The sequence below is a fragment of the Chelonoidis abingdonii genome, chromosome 6 (genome assembly GCF_003597395.2).
Source record: "Chelonoidis abingdonii isolate Lonesome George chromosome 6, CheloAbing_2.0, whole genome shotgun sequence".
NCBI classification, from domain to species: domain Eukaryota; kingdom Metazoa; phylum Chordata; order Testudines; family Testudinidae; genus Chelonoidis; species Chelonoidis abingdonii.
In genome coordinates this window covers 117,231,039-117,248,692 of record NC_133774.1, presented here as the reverse complement: position 1 = coordinate 117,248,692, position 17,654 = coordinate 117,231,039, and positions in this window count along the sequence as shown.

The window sequence follows — 17,654 nt, the reverse complement described above, 5'->3', positions numbered from 1 at the left end:
TGGCCAAAGTCAACCAGACATCGGTGGTAATAGACAAAAAAGATCAGAAGACACGGTGCTGAAGATATAGCAGTGCAAGTGACAGAACATCAGAAGAGGAATATGAGAAGCTGGAGAAGTACCAGGCCTGAAAGGGAACTAGAGGGACTTGGAAAGTGAGGCCAAGTGGTCCGTGTGGTTAGGAGCACTTGGCTGTGACTCCTAAGGCTGGGTAAGTGGCTCAACAGATCCAGGGAACATCATTCCAGAGCTCTCTGTCCAGAAGGTGCAGTGCTAGAGAACAGCTAAGAACTGCGCAGAACCTTCAAACTCCCAGGCTCTGGTAGGAGGACCCGAGGTTGAGGAAGACACATACCACCCATAGGGTAGAGGGGAATTTTTATATATATAAGAAAATAATTGAAAAAATTTTCCCCTCTCACCTATGGGGTGGTATGTGTCTTCCTCAACCTGTGTCCTCTACCAGAGGCCTGGAGTTTGAGGGTTCTACTCAGTATCTTTGCTGTTTCTAGCACTGCGCACTCTTGGACAGAGAGCTCTGAGGTGTTCTGTGATCTTTGGAGGCCACTCACCAGCTAGGAGTCACAGCCCGAGGCTCCTCCACCACTGGACCACTTTGCTTCACTTCCACATCCTCTCGAGTTCCTTTTCAGGCCTGGTAACTTCTCAGCTTCTCATTTCCTTCTTTCCTGATGTTGTGTCACTTGGCACTGCTATATCGTTCAACCACCGCTGTTCTTCCTGCTCCTTGTCTATTACCGATGTCTGGTTGATTGGCCAGCTGCCTGTTCCGACTGGATCTGGAAGTCCCCAGAATTCTTAGCCTGCATTTCTCCACAACTATCTAGACGATCTCTCATCTGTCTTGGAGGGTCTAGCCACGCTGTGCAGATTCTGTACACAATGCAGCCACTTGGTTGTGCCGTTCAGTTATGCTGTTCCTGCCTGCATCTTACATCCTGCCACTATGTGTGGCACTGTCTCTGAAGCCTCTCTGCACAGTCTGCACCTTGGGTCCTCTCTAGTGTGGGTAGACCCCTTGCTTCATGGATTGAATGCTCAGTGCCTGTCCTTGCTGCTATGATCAGTTGCCTCAGTGCTCTTTTTAGTCCAGCCTTTCCAGGCACTGCTAGGATTTTCCCAGATGTCAGCACCTCAGCTATCTGTCGATGGTACATCCCATGAAGGTCTTGTCTTGCCATTGGCACTTCTTCTGCTCTGATCTTCCTTCCATGTCTGCTGCTTGCCTCAGGGCATTCTCTCAGCAGCTCATCCTTGGGCCATCTTACTGATGTACTCCTGGATGGTTTCGGGTTTCATCCAGATTATGGTACTTGACGCTCACGCAAGCCCCGCCCGCTTCTTTCCGGCTGGTATACAGTCTTCGCGGTGTCTGGCACTTGGGGTGAAACCTCCGACGGCATTGTGAGGAGCTTCCGGGTTTTCACATCGGCAAGCCTCTATGTTCCTCCTTTGGCCAGCCACGTATACCGCAGGTATCTGATGACCGACAGGGTCAGAGGCAGAGCTATCCGTTGCTGGCGGGAATTCTTGTTCTTCCACGAGCTGGCCTTCAGGACCATTCTAGCCTTGGTGATACTTGGATGTTTGCTGCTCCTTGCTTCCTCATCGTAGGTATTCCATGTGACCTCGGGATGCCAAGTAGTTGGTAGCTGTCTGTATTGCTATGTGAAATAGTATATATATCAAGCTCTGAAAATAATTTGCTGAGTCTATCTAGGGCCTAATTCTAATGCCCTTCGAAAATGAATTGAAAGATGTCTGATGGACTTCAAGTGGGCTTTGTATCAAGCCCTGTAAAAAACATTTCAAATCCTTGACGGTTTCTGTTTAAAGGAGATAGAAAACTAATAGGAAATGGTTAGAATGTTGAGAGAATTCCACGTATTCTAAACTCTGCACATTATTCAAAACTGGGTTATGATCCCCAAATGTATATTATACCACCTGGGTTACGCAACCTAGCGACTCTAACTGTTGCTCAGCATGGGCCCTGGTGCCAACGCGGTGAGTATGGTAGTGCATGCATTGCTCACTCCCTCTCTGTAGCCTCCTCTTCTTAAATGACTCCTCCCATAGGCAGCCCCAGTAAGGGACGCCTGGCAGGCCTCGCTCTTTGGCCACCTGAACTAATGGCAAAGAATGGCTCCAAAAATGCCGTCGTTGAAACCCAAAGCTAGATTTTATTGTCGCCTGGTTCCAGGTGCACCTACCATCTACAGTGAATCAGCTGGCCAGGAGGTGAAAAGGACAGCACAACCTGCTCCAATATCAGTGAACGAGGCATGTTAAATGAGTATCCAGTGAATTATTATGACAAAAGGAATTCTGCTGTCTTCTGAGCTCACAATTGGTTTTATTTTCCTCTGGCTAACCTCAATGTGATTACACACCTGCATGTTGAAGCCGTGCACTTATTAGAAATCCGTGGCTGCCAGCATAAATGAAACAGAGCTAAAAATTAGTTGCTTAACAGTAACCTAATGGAGGGATATTATGAAACAAATGAGGGGGACTATGGATGGACAAAGACCTACATCCCACTACTGAGAACAGCTAGTTACCCACGCTTCAACATAGGTAAGAGGAACTGCTCTCACAGCTTGAGATAGAGCCAATCCACATTACATCCCCGATCAGAAGACCTGGAAGAACAAATGTGGAATGTGCAGCCCACACCTGAAGCCTGAAACTTCACTGACCACTCTCTCCAATTGCAGAGCACAGCAGCTGATATGAGGCATAAGATCATGGAGAAACTAGCTACAGTCAATCCTCGAGAATACCGATTGACCCAAGGCTCGTGGAGAAGTATCATCGCAGATAGTATGTTTAGAAGATCCATAGAAGCCCGTCAGGACAATCCTACTACCACCATACTCCAAACCAATGAACTGGTATAACGCTCAGCCTCTGTAATCCTGGAGAGCTGGCTACTACGACAAGAAGAACAACAGTATGTCACCCATGGAAAATGAGGTTGAGGATAAGATCAAGGCAACTCGGAGAAATTAGTCAGCTGGTTGGAACTACAGAAAGGTGTAGAGTTAAGATAAGATGCTACTGAAAAATACAAGGCCTGACTCCATTCTTGAGCCCTAGAGACTGCTAACAAAGGCTACAGCACTGGCTTACCAGGCTAAGGGAATACACAGAGAAAGCAGAGGCCAAAAAAGTAAATACCCGTTCTCCAAAGAACATCCGAAGGTTACTCCTACTGCAGTGCAACAACACAATAAACAGCAAAAACTGACAGTACTTGGAAGAACAGATGGGAGCAAGTAGAGACTCATACAGTCACCAGTGCAAGTGGGCTGCAGGACTTGAACAGAGCACAGCAATCCTCCCAGAACAGAACCAGTCACCATCACCGTAGAAGACATCCAGCAGCGGGTCAAGAACATGAAGGAGCTGGACAGGCACTGGGCAGACATGATCCACACCTACTGCTAAAGAAACTAACAGAGTGCATGAACGCCTAGCCAGTCAAGATAACCTATCTGCTAGCAGCAGGCTCCACCCACACTGGCTTAACCAAGGTAAGGACAGTGCTGATCATGAAAGACCCCTGCAAGGAGAACAGAACTGACCAAGTAACCTGCCTCCCACAACAATGGAAGTCCTATCAGGCATCATAGCCACCAGCTACAGGACCATCATGGGCCAGTACATATGAGCACAGCTTCAGAAGGGCATTGGGAACAAACATCGAGAGGCTCAAAACACCAGTTGCTCATAGATAGAGCAGTCGCCAGACTCCGATCTAGAAGACCGAATCTGAGCACAGCCGATGACTACAGAAAGCCTACGACTCAATGCCGCACAGTGGATCTGTGAATGTCTGGCGCTATACAAAGTCAACAAAGAACACTAAGGACTTCCTCAAGAAGGCGTATCCGTTGATGGCGTGGATCTTGTTCTTCCCACTGAGCTGGCTCTTCAGGACCTGTCTTATCCTTTGGTGATACTTGGATGTTGCTGTCTTCCTTGCTTCCTCATCGTGGTTTCCATGTGACTGCGGGATGCCAAGGTACTTGTAGCTGGTCTGTATGTCTGCTATGTGAAATATATATATATTTCAGCTCTTAAAAATAATTTGCTGAAGTCTATCTAGGGGCCTAATCTAATGCCCTTTCGAAATGAATTGAAAGATGTCGATTGACTTCAGTGGGCTTTGGATCAAGCCCTGTAAAAACATTTCAAAATCCTTGACGGTTTCTGTTTTAAAGGAGATATGAAACTAATGGAAATGGTTAGAATGTGTGAGAGAATTCCACTTATTCTAAACTGCCCATTATCCAAAACTGGGTTATGATCCCCCAAATGTATTATACCACTGGGTTACGCAACCTAGGGCCTACTCTAACTTGTGCCGGCATGGGCCCTGGGTGCCAGCGGTGAGCTACTGGAGTGCATTGCATTGCAGTCACTCCCTCTCTGTCAGCTCTCCTCTTCTTAAAGACTCCTCCTCATAGGACAGCCCCCAGTAAGGGACGCCTGGGCAGGCTCTGCTTCTTTTGTGCCACCTGAACAATGCAAAGAAATGGCCCTAGAAATTCCCTCTTGAAAGTCCCAAAAGCTAGAGTTTTTTATTGTCCCTGGTTTCCAGGCACCTACCCATCTACAGTGAAATCAGCTGGGGCCAGAGGTGGAAAAGGAGCAGCAGCAACCTGCTCCAATATCAGTGAAGAGGCATTTAAAATGAGTATCCCAGTGAATTTTATGACAATGAATTCTGCTTTGTCTTCTGAGCTTCACTTGGTTTTATTTTTCCCTGCTAACCTCAATTGGTGATACAGCACTCATTGTTCAAGCCGTGCTATTAGAATCCGTGGTGCCAGCTATAATGGAAACAGAGCTAAAAATTCAGTGGCTTAACTGGAAATACATTAGAGCATTGTTAATTCATTTTAATGAGTGGGAGACACATTGTGAATTGCTGATTTTAGCCAATTAGCCAACAAGAGAACAAACACAATATCTACATACAAAAATCAAGGATAATGTATCACTAAATGTACTTTGTTCATTCAGTTGACAAATGTAATTTGATTTAAATTATTTATAATACAGCACTTCATAATGCTCCAGTTCATATACTGCAGTTCTGTAGTACAATTTGTAAATGTAAGGGAGCTGGTAATATGAGATGTCTGGAATGGGGGCAAAGACTGCTGGGATTAGTGTGTTTATTATTGGGTGTATGGTTTAGTGAGGTACTACTGCTATCCCCATGCTCTGTGTGGAGTCTAGTGTTCATTCTTTCGGCTCTCATCATTTTCACACTGGATCTAGCTTTATACGTTAATTATCAGCTTGCTTTGCTGCGTTTATTCCTGCCTAGCAACTCTCTTCCAGCAAGGAAGGATCTGCTTCTCTCACCTGCAATAGAGAACCTCAGGTGATGAAATCAGAAGTCCCAACAATATCTTGGTATGCAAAGCATATTTGCTTTGTGGCCTGTCAGACTATATTGGTTGGGCAATGTAGCTCTTTGTGCAGGGCCCTTCCTAAGGGCATTTACCACAAATTCTCAATGTCTGACTCATTCCTAAAGAAAGTAGATCACCTTTAAAGAAGGGAGGTTGGATGTTCTTCCAAGAGAGATGCTCTAGGAATTATTTTGGGGATATTCTATGTCTGTGCTATATAGGATGTCAAACTAGATGATCACAGTGGTCCCTTCTGGTCCCTTAGAACAATGGTTCTCAAAACCGGTCCGCTGCTTGTTCAGGGAAAGCCTCTGGTGGGCCGGGCTGGTTTGTGTACCTGCCACATCCGCAGGTTTGGCCAGTTGTGGCTTCCAGTGGCTGCGGTTCACTGCTCCAGGCCAATGGGAGCTGCTAGAAGCGGCGCGGGCCGAGGGACATACTGGCTGCCACTTCCAGCAGCTCCCAATGGCCCGGAGCAGCAAACTGCTGCCAGTGGGAGCTGCGATCAGCCAAACCTGTGGACGCGGCAGGTACACAGACTGGCCCGGCCTGCCAGGGGCTTTCCCTGCAGAAGCAGCAGAACAAGTTTGGGAACAACTGTTTTAGTGTATAGACGGTATTGGTGGTATTAAATAACTGAGGAGCACAAATCCCAATGATTTCTAATGCTCCTAAATCACTTAATTCTTTTGAAAATCCCACCCTATGATATAATAGGTGTAATGAAAATGGTAAACAAACCCTAGGCCTGACTTTTAACACTAGTCATGTGCTGTTGCTTTTGTGAAGGATCTCATGCCGGTGTGGTTCTGACTGGGCATCTAATGGGAAAATAACCCATTATGTAGGTCAGAGGTGGACAACTTAAAGCAGTTGAGGGCTACAAAATCCACTAAAACGCTTTGGCAGGCCAGGGGTGAGACGTGGAGGAGGGAGTATCTTAGTGGGGAGAGTGAGCCTGCTCCATACTCACCCCACAGAGGTAGGTCCTGTCCTATGGGACTGAGCCCAGCTCCCTGCTCTGGCCCATTGACTATGACCATAGCATGACAGGACAGGTGGGGTGTCATAAACAGATAGCTAAGGGTTAATGTTTCTTTTACCTGTAAAGGGTTAACAAATGGAACCAAACACCTGACCAGAGGACCAATCAGGAACTGGATTTTTCAAAGCTCAGGGGAGGGAATGTTTGTGTCTGTGTCTTTTGTCTGGCTCTCAGCTATGAGAGGGGATTTTTTCTATCTTCAAGCTTCTAATCTTCAGTTTCCAAGTTGTGAGTACAAGGTAGGAAAAACAATAGGCTGTTATTGTTTTTTATTTGTATTACATGTGTGTAGTTGCTGGAATGGTTTAAATTGTATCTCTTTTTGATAATCATTCATTTTCTTTTAAGCAATTGAACCTGTATTATTGTCAGCTTGATACAGAGAAATTTTATGTCTTTTTTCTTTCTTTTTTTATAATAAGTTTCTTTTTAAGACTGTTGATTTTTTTTTTCTCTCTGGTAGGCTAAGGAACGAAGGGAGGAAATTCTCTTTGAGTTAGATCTACGGAGGGTGAATCTCTGCAGCACCAGGATTGGTGGAGGGAGAAGACAAAGGGGGAAGAGAGATAGAACTTTTCTGTTTCCTTGTATTTGGTTGTCTCTTTTGTGGAAGGAAGAGAAATGCTTCTTGTATTGTGATGTAAGAGGTGCATCAGTAACTCTCAGGTAGCCCAGAGAGGGATGTCTGAGTGGGAGAGAGGTGGGAGGAATAGTTTATTTCCCTTTGTTAGAGACTCAGGCATCTGAGTCTTGGGTCACATAGGAAGTTTTGGGGACCCAAGTGTACCAGGCACTGGAATTCCTGGTGTGCAGGCTATCAGATCTTAGCTGGTAATTAAGCTTAGAGGGGTTCATGCTATCTCTCAGTTTATGAACGCTAAGGTTCAAATCTGAGTAGGAAGCTATGATATGGGCTCCCCTCGAAGCCACCTCACATTCATTCCTGGCCCTGTCATCACCTGATTGCCTGCACTAAGATTATCTTTGTGGGCCAAATAAAATAACTTCGCTAGGACAATGTGACCTCGGGGCCATCCTGATGGAGGTTATATTGTCCAGAACTGTTCACCTATACCAAAATCCGAAAGGATTCCCTTATACTAACTGCTGAATTTCAAAAGCCCGAATTATTCCATAGCTGCATGTACTGCCGGCATCATGGAAGCACACTGAGTTCGTGTGTCTACTCAAAATAACACAGTGGGCCCCAAATTTAGGTTATTTGAAATATTATGTATATTTCCCTTTCAGTTTTGTAGGAGGCATGGAGACAGGAATGTGAAAACAGGCTCTAAAGCACTAGCTTTGTTCACTGTCTGGGTTGCTGAGAGGAAAAGGAGCTGTATCTATTTATCTAGGCCCGTCATATCTGAGCATCTCACAATCAGTGGATTTTTATCCTTAAACTCCCTTGTGAGACAGAGAGTACTACCTCCTGTGATGGGGCAAGGCAGATGGCTACAGTAAAGTACTGAGAAACAGGTATGTTAGCCCCAGGCTAAGCAAATCCCTAGACCCTGTAACCAAATGGCAGTTGCTCCAGCTTAATCAAGGCACTGGGGCCAATTAGATCTTTCTCAAAGGCAGTGCAGATAGCTACTTTAATTAGAAACCCCCAGCCAATGAAGGCAGGCTAATTAGGCACCTGGGTTTAAAGGAGCTCACTCCAGTCAGGCAGGGAGGAGCCGAGGGAAGGAGTGTGTGTGAGGAGCTGGGAGCAAGAGGAGGCAAGAGCTGAGAGTGAGAGTGAGAGTGAGAGTGAGAGTGAGAGTGAGATTGTACTGCTGGAGGACTAAGGAGTACAGTGTATTCGACACCAGGAGGAAGGTCCTGTGGTGAGGAAAAGAGGTGTTTGAGGGAGGCCATGGGAAGTAGCCCAGGGGTTGTAGTGTCATGCAGCTGTTACAGGAGCACATAGACAGCTGCAATCCACAGGACCCTGGCTGGGAACCTGGAGTAGGGGCAGGCCCAGGTTCCCCCTAAACCTCCAACTACCCTGATCAGACACAAGAGGAACTGACCAGACTGTGGGTTCACAAGAGGGGAAGATCACTGAGGTGAGCAAATCTGCCATAAAGCACAGGACCCCCCAAGGTAAAGGAGGAACTTGTCACAGTCCATTTTAACAGAACTGGACATAGGGTAGATTAATGGCTTGCCAAGGTAACTAGAGGGGTGTGTGTTCTGAACAAGGACTGGACCCAGGTCTCATGGGTCCAGTCCAGTGCTGTCCCATTGTCAAGGTTCCTTCCCCACTCTGAACTTTAGGGTACAGATGTGGGGGCCTGCATGGACACTTCTAAGCTTAATTATTAGCTTAGATCTGGTACACAGCCACCTCTAGAATTCCAGTGTCTGGAGCACTCTCCTGTTCCCCTAAACTCCCCCCTCTGTGGTTGCCTTGAGACTTCACCAGTTGCTGGTGAGTCCAGATTCAAATCCCCTTGGATCTTAAACATGGAAAAACATCAGTTTTAAAAGAAGCTTTAATTAAGAAGAAAAGTAAAAAATCATCTCTGTAAAATCAGGATGGAACTGCTTTACAGGGTAATCAGATTCATATAGCCAGGAACCCTCTAGCTTAGGTTCCAAGTTACAGCAAAACGAGGTAAAATCCTCTCAGCGAAAAAGACACTTACAAGTTGAGAAAACAAAAAAGACTAACTGTCTTGCCTGACTATACTTACAAGTTTGAAACATGAAAGGATGATCAGAAAGATTTGGAGAGCCTGACTGACATCTGGTCCGTTTTAGTACCAGAGCGAACAACCCCCAAAACAAAAGAGCACAACAACAATTCCCTCCACCAAGATTTGAAAGTATCTTGTCCCCCTGTTGGTCCTCTGGTCAGGTGTCTGCCAGATTTATTGAGCTTTTTGTCTCTTTACAGGTAAAAGAGACATTAACCCTTAACTATCTGTTTATGACACCCATACATGCTGAAATGTAAATTCATTTTTGTATGTGTTCAATAACTTAGGCCCTGATCCTGTAATTGGATCCATACAGGTGTGTCTATGGATGTAACAGATTCAGGGAACCACATCTATGGTTTTGATTGCAAGATTGGGGCTGAAAAGCATAAGTAGTGTAAAAAAAAAAAAGTAAGGCTTTTGGTTTTTTAAATGCAGGCTTTTTATCTCTACAGTCGTCCTTTTAATAAATGAATACATAGAGATTCTGGACTGGAAATGACTTAAATCAGAATCTATGTGACAATAATATAATATTAATGATGTTGACCAGTTTATTACAAAGAGTAAGATGTATACAGTTGACACTCTTCACGGTGATTCTGCATTGAAATGGCAGTATTTGACAATGTAAGACACATATTCAAAGATGGTGCTATGATTGTTGTCTATGGATCAAATGTATGTGTCTGAAATCAGCAGGGAAGACTGGAGGAAAATATTACAAGATATAATCAGACTAAAGTTTGTGGTTTGTTCAACTGCTCTTTCTAAAATTGCCCATATTTGCAATGTTATGAATGGGTAATAGAGCAGGCCTCTAACTCTGGCACTTAAAAATCCGTTTTATCATCAATACTATGTTTGCGTTATACTCTCTTCTCCCAGAGAAGCAGCAAAGATGCTACATAGTGTTGTGGTGAACCGTGGTTACTGCAGAAAAAGCTGGAGTGATGCAAGAGAGTTTGAGGACTCTGATGTGAAAAATATATTTGAAAAGAATCAAAGTAACCTGATTGACAAATTTGGCCCCTTGATCTGTTTTTATCAAAATCCCAGACTTGCCTTGCAATGCACAAAACTTTAATCTGCACTGAAGTAACTCACCACTCGCTTTTACAGTTGCCTGAGAAGAAAAAGAGGCAGAACTATCTCTATTACTGTTCAACACATGTAAGACTGGAGGAAAGCAAAGAAAGACTAAATCAAACACTTAGCTGGATAGGAGGCACAGAAGGCAAACAAAAAAGAATCCAATTACTTTATGTTTATTTTGTTAAATGGTTTTTCTGTAAAAGAGTTGAGAGGAAAAATATTTTTTCAACTTGTTTTTTCTCTTTATTGTACTGCTGGGAGCAGACAGTACCATATGACTAACTGTACGTTGCTGCTGATACTTCTGCTAATGCCAATTAACCTCCTGCTACAAATATCAACAAAGCACAGCCTGGGCTTTGTCTGCATATGATATTTTTTTAAAGGCCTAACCAAACAATCTTTCCCAATTGCGTTGCAGTCAGTCATTGTTCATTTCCTTTCTTCCTTAGTTGAAATGCTTCATTGGCTGAAAGGCAAGGCCTCTTCACCTCCTACAAATGTTTGACCAGTTCCTTTTATAAACACAAAAGAAAGTTTCCAGATGGAGTTCAAAAAGCAGAAATGCTCTAGGCTTTGGGCTATGGTGTTGAAAAACTTAGGTGAAAACTTTTAGGGCCTGATCCTGTGAGGTGCTGAGGACCCGCAAACCCCCACTGGATCCCAAAGGGAGTTGAGTGTTCAGTACCTCTGTGAGGCCTGTATTCCTTTTGACATGTCTTCTTTGAACCATCAGGGTGTATCAGAACAGGCAGAGTACGCTGACGTGCTCCTAATGACAAGAAACATTCTTTAAAGGTTTTAAAATAGAGGTATATTTCAGTGGGAATTTTAAAAGTTAAATAAACTAGTAATTGATGTGCTGGAATGGGGACAGACTCAGAAAGTGGATTCTTGCTTCAGTTCTGAATTCGTAAGTCTGGTGTCAAGCTGCATCTTTTAGCTCATTTGCAAGAACTCTTATGGGGCAAAAAAACTCATCCATTTATCAATCCTAGTTCTTTTTCACTGCCAGAATATGTGTTCTGTTTTCAGAATTGATGACCACAATTCTTCTACTCTGTCTGCTTCCTGTTACATGTTAATTCAGAAATAAACTTTTGATTTAGAAATGGTTCTGTCTGAAAGAAAGAAATAATGCAATAAAATCAAACATGAAGAATTCCTTTTTGCCCTTCCTGTGACATTAAAGATCATTCTGTTCCTCTGTCTTTGTAGTAATAATACACAGTGCTTACGTTGTGCTTTACAATGTTCTTTAAAGTTAAACATTAGCCTGTTAATTCTCCTAACATCTATGTGATTTAGGTGAATATTATTATACCCATTTTACAGATGGGAAAGTGAAGGGTGGGCAAATTCAGAGACGATGTGTCAATTACATGATGGCCTAATTTGGGCTTTGTCTGCACTTTTGATTCATTAACAATGCCAGCATAGTTAAAGTGGCAAAAACGCTCCTAGGTCCAGTTATACCAGTGTAGCTTATTTTGATCTGGGAGCCAAAAAGAGCTATAGTACTATAAAGCAAATATACTGGTATAACTGAGTCAATACTAGGATTATCAATATGAATATTGAGGGGGAGGAACCCAAGAGACTCAATCAACATAGTTATGTCTATACAAGTTTTTATAGGGTAGACCAGCCCCTGTTATCTGATATGCTGAGGAGTCAAAGTCAGTTGTAAATTACACCAGTTTAAATTCCCTTCCTTATTCTCATATCTGAATGCATTCTGGGATGATGAGAACCTATGTTATCAATTGTCTATCTGTTTTTTGTGTCTCAGCTTTTGAGTGTCCAACTTAAAACACCTCTCAGTAAGGTCAGATTTCCAGAGGTGCTGAGCATTGCTGATGAGCTGGACAGTGCTCATGGGAAGCTTTGTTAATGACCAGCTTTTGGTCCCCAAGAGGGAGAATCTCAGTATTCATTTAAATAGTCTCCGGTCTTCTCCCCGCCATACCCTATTAAACTATCCCGGAATATGTAAAACAGTGTGTATGAGGCAGCTGTTCTAATGGAAGGTTGCTGGGTGTGGCTGGAAAGATAAAGGAGTCACTTTTGCACATAGGAATGTGGGGCTCTGGTTTTTTTATGCTTCTGATTGATGTACAGTTAAGAATAAAATAATGTATTTGTTTTACACCATGTGTGTTCTCCACATTAATGCATGCAGAGAATCTAGAGCAGTTGCTGATGCTTAAAGGAACCAGGGGCAGGGCTCTATTTCTGTAGCAGATAGCTGGGGAGTGGAAGGAACCTAAAGAACCTTCCCACCACCACCACAATCCCCCACTTTAAGTAAAATAATTCAGTTACATTTGGGGTGTAACTGCAGAATCTGAGAAATATTCCTTCCAGTCCGTAGCTGTGCGTAGTCAGGTTATAAGGATGGGAAGGGCTCTATTATCAGTGCCTCTCAAGCCCCAGCCTAGATCTTGAAGAAAAAGTAGTAGGATGGACACACTCAAAAGTAGTGAACACTTTGGTAAATGTAGGCCTGAATTACTTGCCCAAGGTGGCAGAAGGGTCAGTTTCAGATCCTCGATCAGAGCTCAGGAGTTACTTTTCCCCAGTCTGTGCTCACACCATCTGATCTAATCTGTATCTGAGTGGTTTTCTTTGACAGAGCAATTTGGGTAGAGTATTCAGGCTTCTGATCAATCAGAATAAAGATATATGATAGTGCTACCTCCAGTCCAAGCACTAGCAACAGTCCTATCAATATTTATCTTCCAGCATTTAGAGGAGCATGATTGTCCATTTCTCTTTCTTCTTCAGATATGATCTACTACTTCCACTAACTTTAGGGAAAGGATGGTATTTTTTTTTGGCATTTAGCTATCAATGGAGTCAATTGTTGCAACTGAGATGGGTTTTGCATTGTAGATATTTATTGACAAGGAACTGAACTAAGACCACAGGGTAACTTTGTTTGGACCACCATTCAAGGATTAGATACTGCTAACTGCCAACCACTTCTGATTTATGATGGATTCCATGTGGTGGCCTAAGCTTCACAGTCCTCTAAGAGTATCTGGTCCCTCAATCTTATGTATATTCCCGTGTAAGTCAAAGACGTGATTGCTGCCGAGGTCACAATAAAAGCAACTTAACCTAAAAAAAAAATAAAAAATAGTATTTGCAAATACAGATATAGAATATTAAAACAAAAACTTAGATTTAAATGCAAAATCTACAGTAATGTTATGCCTGAGAGTCTGGCTCCTTAAAATCGAGAGGTGGTAGGCATCTGGGGTTCTGGGTCCTTAGCATCTCTGAAAAATCAGTCCCGAAAGCCCTAATTCAGCAAAGTACTAAGCTGACGTGGTTAACGTTAGGCACGTGCTTGCCTAGTTGGCACTGAGATTTACATGCCTGAAGTCATATGAAGCATTGGTGACCTGAAGAAAAGTTCTGAGTAGGCTCAAAATCTTGTCTCTCACACCAATAGAAGTTGGTCCAATAAGAGGGATTACCTCTCCCACCTTGCCTCTCTACTATTCTTAAAGTTAGGGACATGCTTGAATATCTTGCTGAACAAGGGATCTAAATGCCCAAAGTGTGTGTGTGAGGGGGGATTCTTCTAATCCTCACTGTAACTCTAAATCATTCCTCTTGCATGTATGTAGTATTCTTTTTGAAATACTGGTATTTCACTAGTATGTTGCTTTAACTGTAATGCTTTCATATGTGCATTATAGCTGAAGTATAGTTGCTGTGGGGAGCCAAGATTTAGCATTTTCTTACTTCCACATTTAAAATCTCAACCACCAAATTACACTAACATGTTTGCATTCAAGTTTCCATAGGAAAAAAATTAAGCAAAAAAAATCATTATGTAGCACTAAAAGAATGCTCTATAAATTGTAGCTAATTAACCCTCTCAACCCCCTCCACACAAAACCCAAATACTTTGTGCAAAGAGGAATGAATTTCACCCTTAAGGAAGGTACCTACCTAAATTGTTTAATAAAACATAATGTTTATAATTCATTCTCATCGGAGTAAAAAAGGCAACAGAAAATGTTTGCCCATAGCAATGCCTTTCAAATAGTAAAATATCTGAATAGTTCACTTCTCACCTGGATGATATTGAATGCTTAATCCTCTATTTTAGCATTTTATGTACATATTCTGTTCTTTTGATCTGCATAGGGTGGAGAGCATTTGACAGCCTCCACTACACTTCTCTGGAACATCTTTGAGTGTTATAGTATGCCAACAAAAATCATCCTTACCAGGCTTTATCTCAAGGTGGACCATGCACAGTTAAAGTAAAGGCAAACTTGAACAAATGGTTTAACATAGACACTGGTGTCGAATAAGGATGCATTCTCTCATCTCTCTAATTTGGCATTGCCATTGCTTTCATTATGAGAAAGTGGAGTTGGAGACAACTGCACATTTGAATGTTTAGATTTTGCTGATGATGTAGGCCTTGTAATTGACAGCTTGACCAACATGCAAGTAAAGACAAGACTGTCCCACATTGTAAAAGAGACAGGACTAATAATTTAGTTATGAAAGAAATATAACAAACTCATGCAACTCCCAACTCATTACATTAGAAGGCAAGAGAATGCAAGAGGTAAGTCCATTCAGATACTTTGGTAGTAATGTGCAAACCAATGGGGATATCCAGAAGGAAATAGTGTCACAAGGTGGGAGCTGGATTTACCAGCTTAACCAAGATTTGGTAATTTAAAAATCTACAGTTTTAAAGGTCAAACTACAAATCTTCAACTCAAATGTTATTTCCACATTAATTTATGGATATGAAGGCTGGAAATCTACCAAAGGTACAGACAAACATCTAAATGCCTTTGAAAGCAAACACCTGAGGAAAAGTAGAATGACTTTTTAGCAAATGCCATGATTTGCCAGTGTTCAACAATTTCTTATCTCCAAAGTCATCCAGAAAAGAAAATGGAAATATTTGGGACATGTTAAGAGCTAAGACAGAATGTCTCCCATGGCAGGCATGCCCGTGGGCAGCTGGAGGAATACAAAGGGGCTGACTGAAAGAATCCTTCCATTGAATAATACTTAGAGAGGGAAGACTTTTGGGGCTTAACATTGGGGTCATACAAACTGTGGCCCAGGACAGAGAGGGATGGTGGAGTTTTGTTTGATGATATAGGAAGTGTTCAAGTTGTATATTTAAAAACATTTCAATTTATAACCACACCTACTCAGTAAGGTGCTTTGTCCCCCTCTAGTAGTGGCTGGGCCACTCACAGGTTGAGGAACCTCTGCTACTTTAGCTAATTGGTNGGGGGGATTCTTCTAATCCTCACTGTAACTCTAAATCATTCCTCTTGCATGTATGTAGTATTCTTTTTGAAATACTGGTATTTCACTAGTATGTTGCTTTAACTGTAATGCTTTCATATGTGCATTATAGCTGAAGTATAGTTGCTGTGGGGAGCCAAGATTTAGCATTTTCTTACTTCCACATTTAAAATCTCAACCACCAAATTACACTAACATGTTTGCATTCAAGTTTCCATAGGAAAAAAATTAAGCAAAAAAAATCATTATGTAGCACTAAAAGAATGCTCTATAAATTGTAGCTAATTAACCCTCTCAACCCCCTCCACACAAAACCCAAATACTTTGTGCAAAGAGGAATGAATTTCACCCTTAAGGAAGGTACCTACCTAAATTGTTTAATAAAACATAATGTTTATAATTCATTCTCATCGGAGTAAAAAAGGCAACAGAAAATGTTTGCCCATAGCAATGCCTTTCAAATAGTAAAATATCTGAATAGTTCACTTCTCACCTGGATGATATTGAATGCTTAATCCTCTATTTTAGCATTTTATGTACATATTCTGTTCTTTTGATCTGCATAGGGTGGAGAGCATTTGACAGCCTCCACTACACTTCTCTGGAACATCTTTGAGTGTTATAGTATGCCAACAAAAATCATCCTTACCAGGCTTTATCTCAAGGTGGACCATGCACAGTTAAAGTAAAGGCAAACTTGAACAAATGGTTTAACATAGACACTGGTGTCGAATAAGGATGCATTCTCTCATCTCTCTAATTTGGCATTGCCATTGCTTTCATTATGAGAAAGTGGAGTTGGAGACAACTGCACATTTGAATGTTTAGATTTTGCTGATGATGTAGGCCTTGTAATTGACAGCTTGACCAACATGCAAGTAAAGACAAGACTGTCCCACATTGTAAAAGAGACAGGACTAATAATTTAGTTATGAAAGAAATATAAAAAACTCATGCAACTCCCAACTCATTACATTAGAAGGCAAGAGAATGCAAGAGGTAAGTCCATTCAGATACTTTGGTAGTAATGTGCAAACCAATGGGGATATCCAGAAGGAAATAGTGTCACAAGGTGGGAGCTGGATTTACCAGCTTAACCAAGATTTGGTAATTTAAAAATCTACAGTTTTAAAGGTCAAACTACAAATCTTCAACTCAAATGTTATTTCCACATTAATTTATGGATATGAAGGCTGGAAATCTACCAAAGGTACAGACAAACATCTAAATGCCTTTGAAAGCAAACACCTGAGGAAAAGTAGAATGACTTTTTAGCAAATGCCATGATTTGCCAGTGTTCAACAATTTCTTATCTCCAAAGTCATCCAGAAAAGAAAATGGAAATATTTGGGACATGTTAAGAGCTAAGACAGAATGTCTCCCATGGCAGGCATGCCCGTGGGCAGCTGGAGGAATACAAAGGGGCTGACTGAAAGAATCCTTCCATTGAATAATACTTAGAGAGGGAAGACTTTTGGGGCTTAACATTGGGGTCATACAAACTGTGGCCCAGGACAGAGAGGGATGGTGGAGTTTTGTTTGATGATATAGGAAGTGTTCAAGTTGTATATTTAAAAACATTTCAATTTATAACCACACCTACTCAGTAAGGTGCTTTGTCCCCCTCTAGTAGTGGCTGGGCCACTCACAGGTTGAGGAACCTCTGCTACTTTAGCTAATTGGTAAGTTGTGAAAAATATAACTAGGGAAGGTATGCGACTTTAACTACCTTCTTGGACATTTTAATCCTGCATTTCAGTAAATGTTTTCATTAATTTGTTGTATAAACAGCAACTTGCAGTGATTAAAAACGAGATTTAAAAAAAAAACCTAGGATTTTTTTTCTCACAGACATGTTGTCCTATTTACATTTGTGACATTCTCTTAATTTATTGGGCCAGACTGAACTATTTTACTCCAATGTAAATTCAGAATAACTTCATTGACTACATAAAGGTTTCAGTGAAGTAACTGTGGATTTACTTCGTGTAGCTGAGAATTTGGCCCAATGCAGAAGCACATGAGTTTACTTAGAATAAAGTTTGACTACTTGGGTTTAACTAAAAA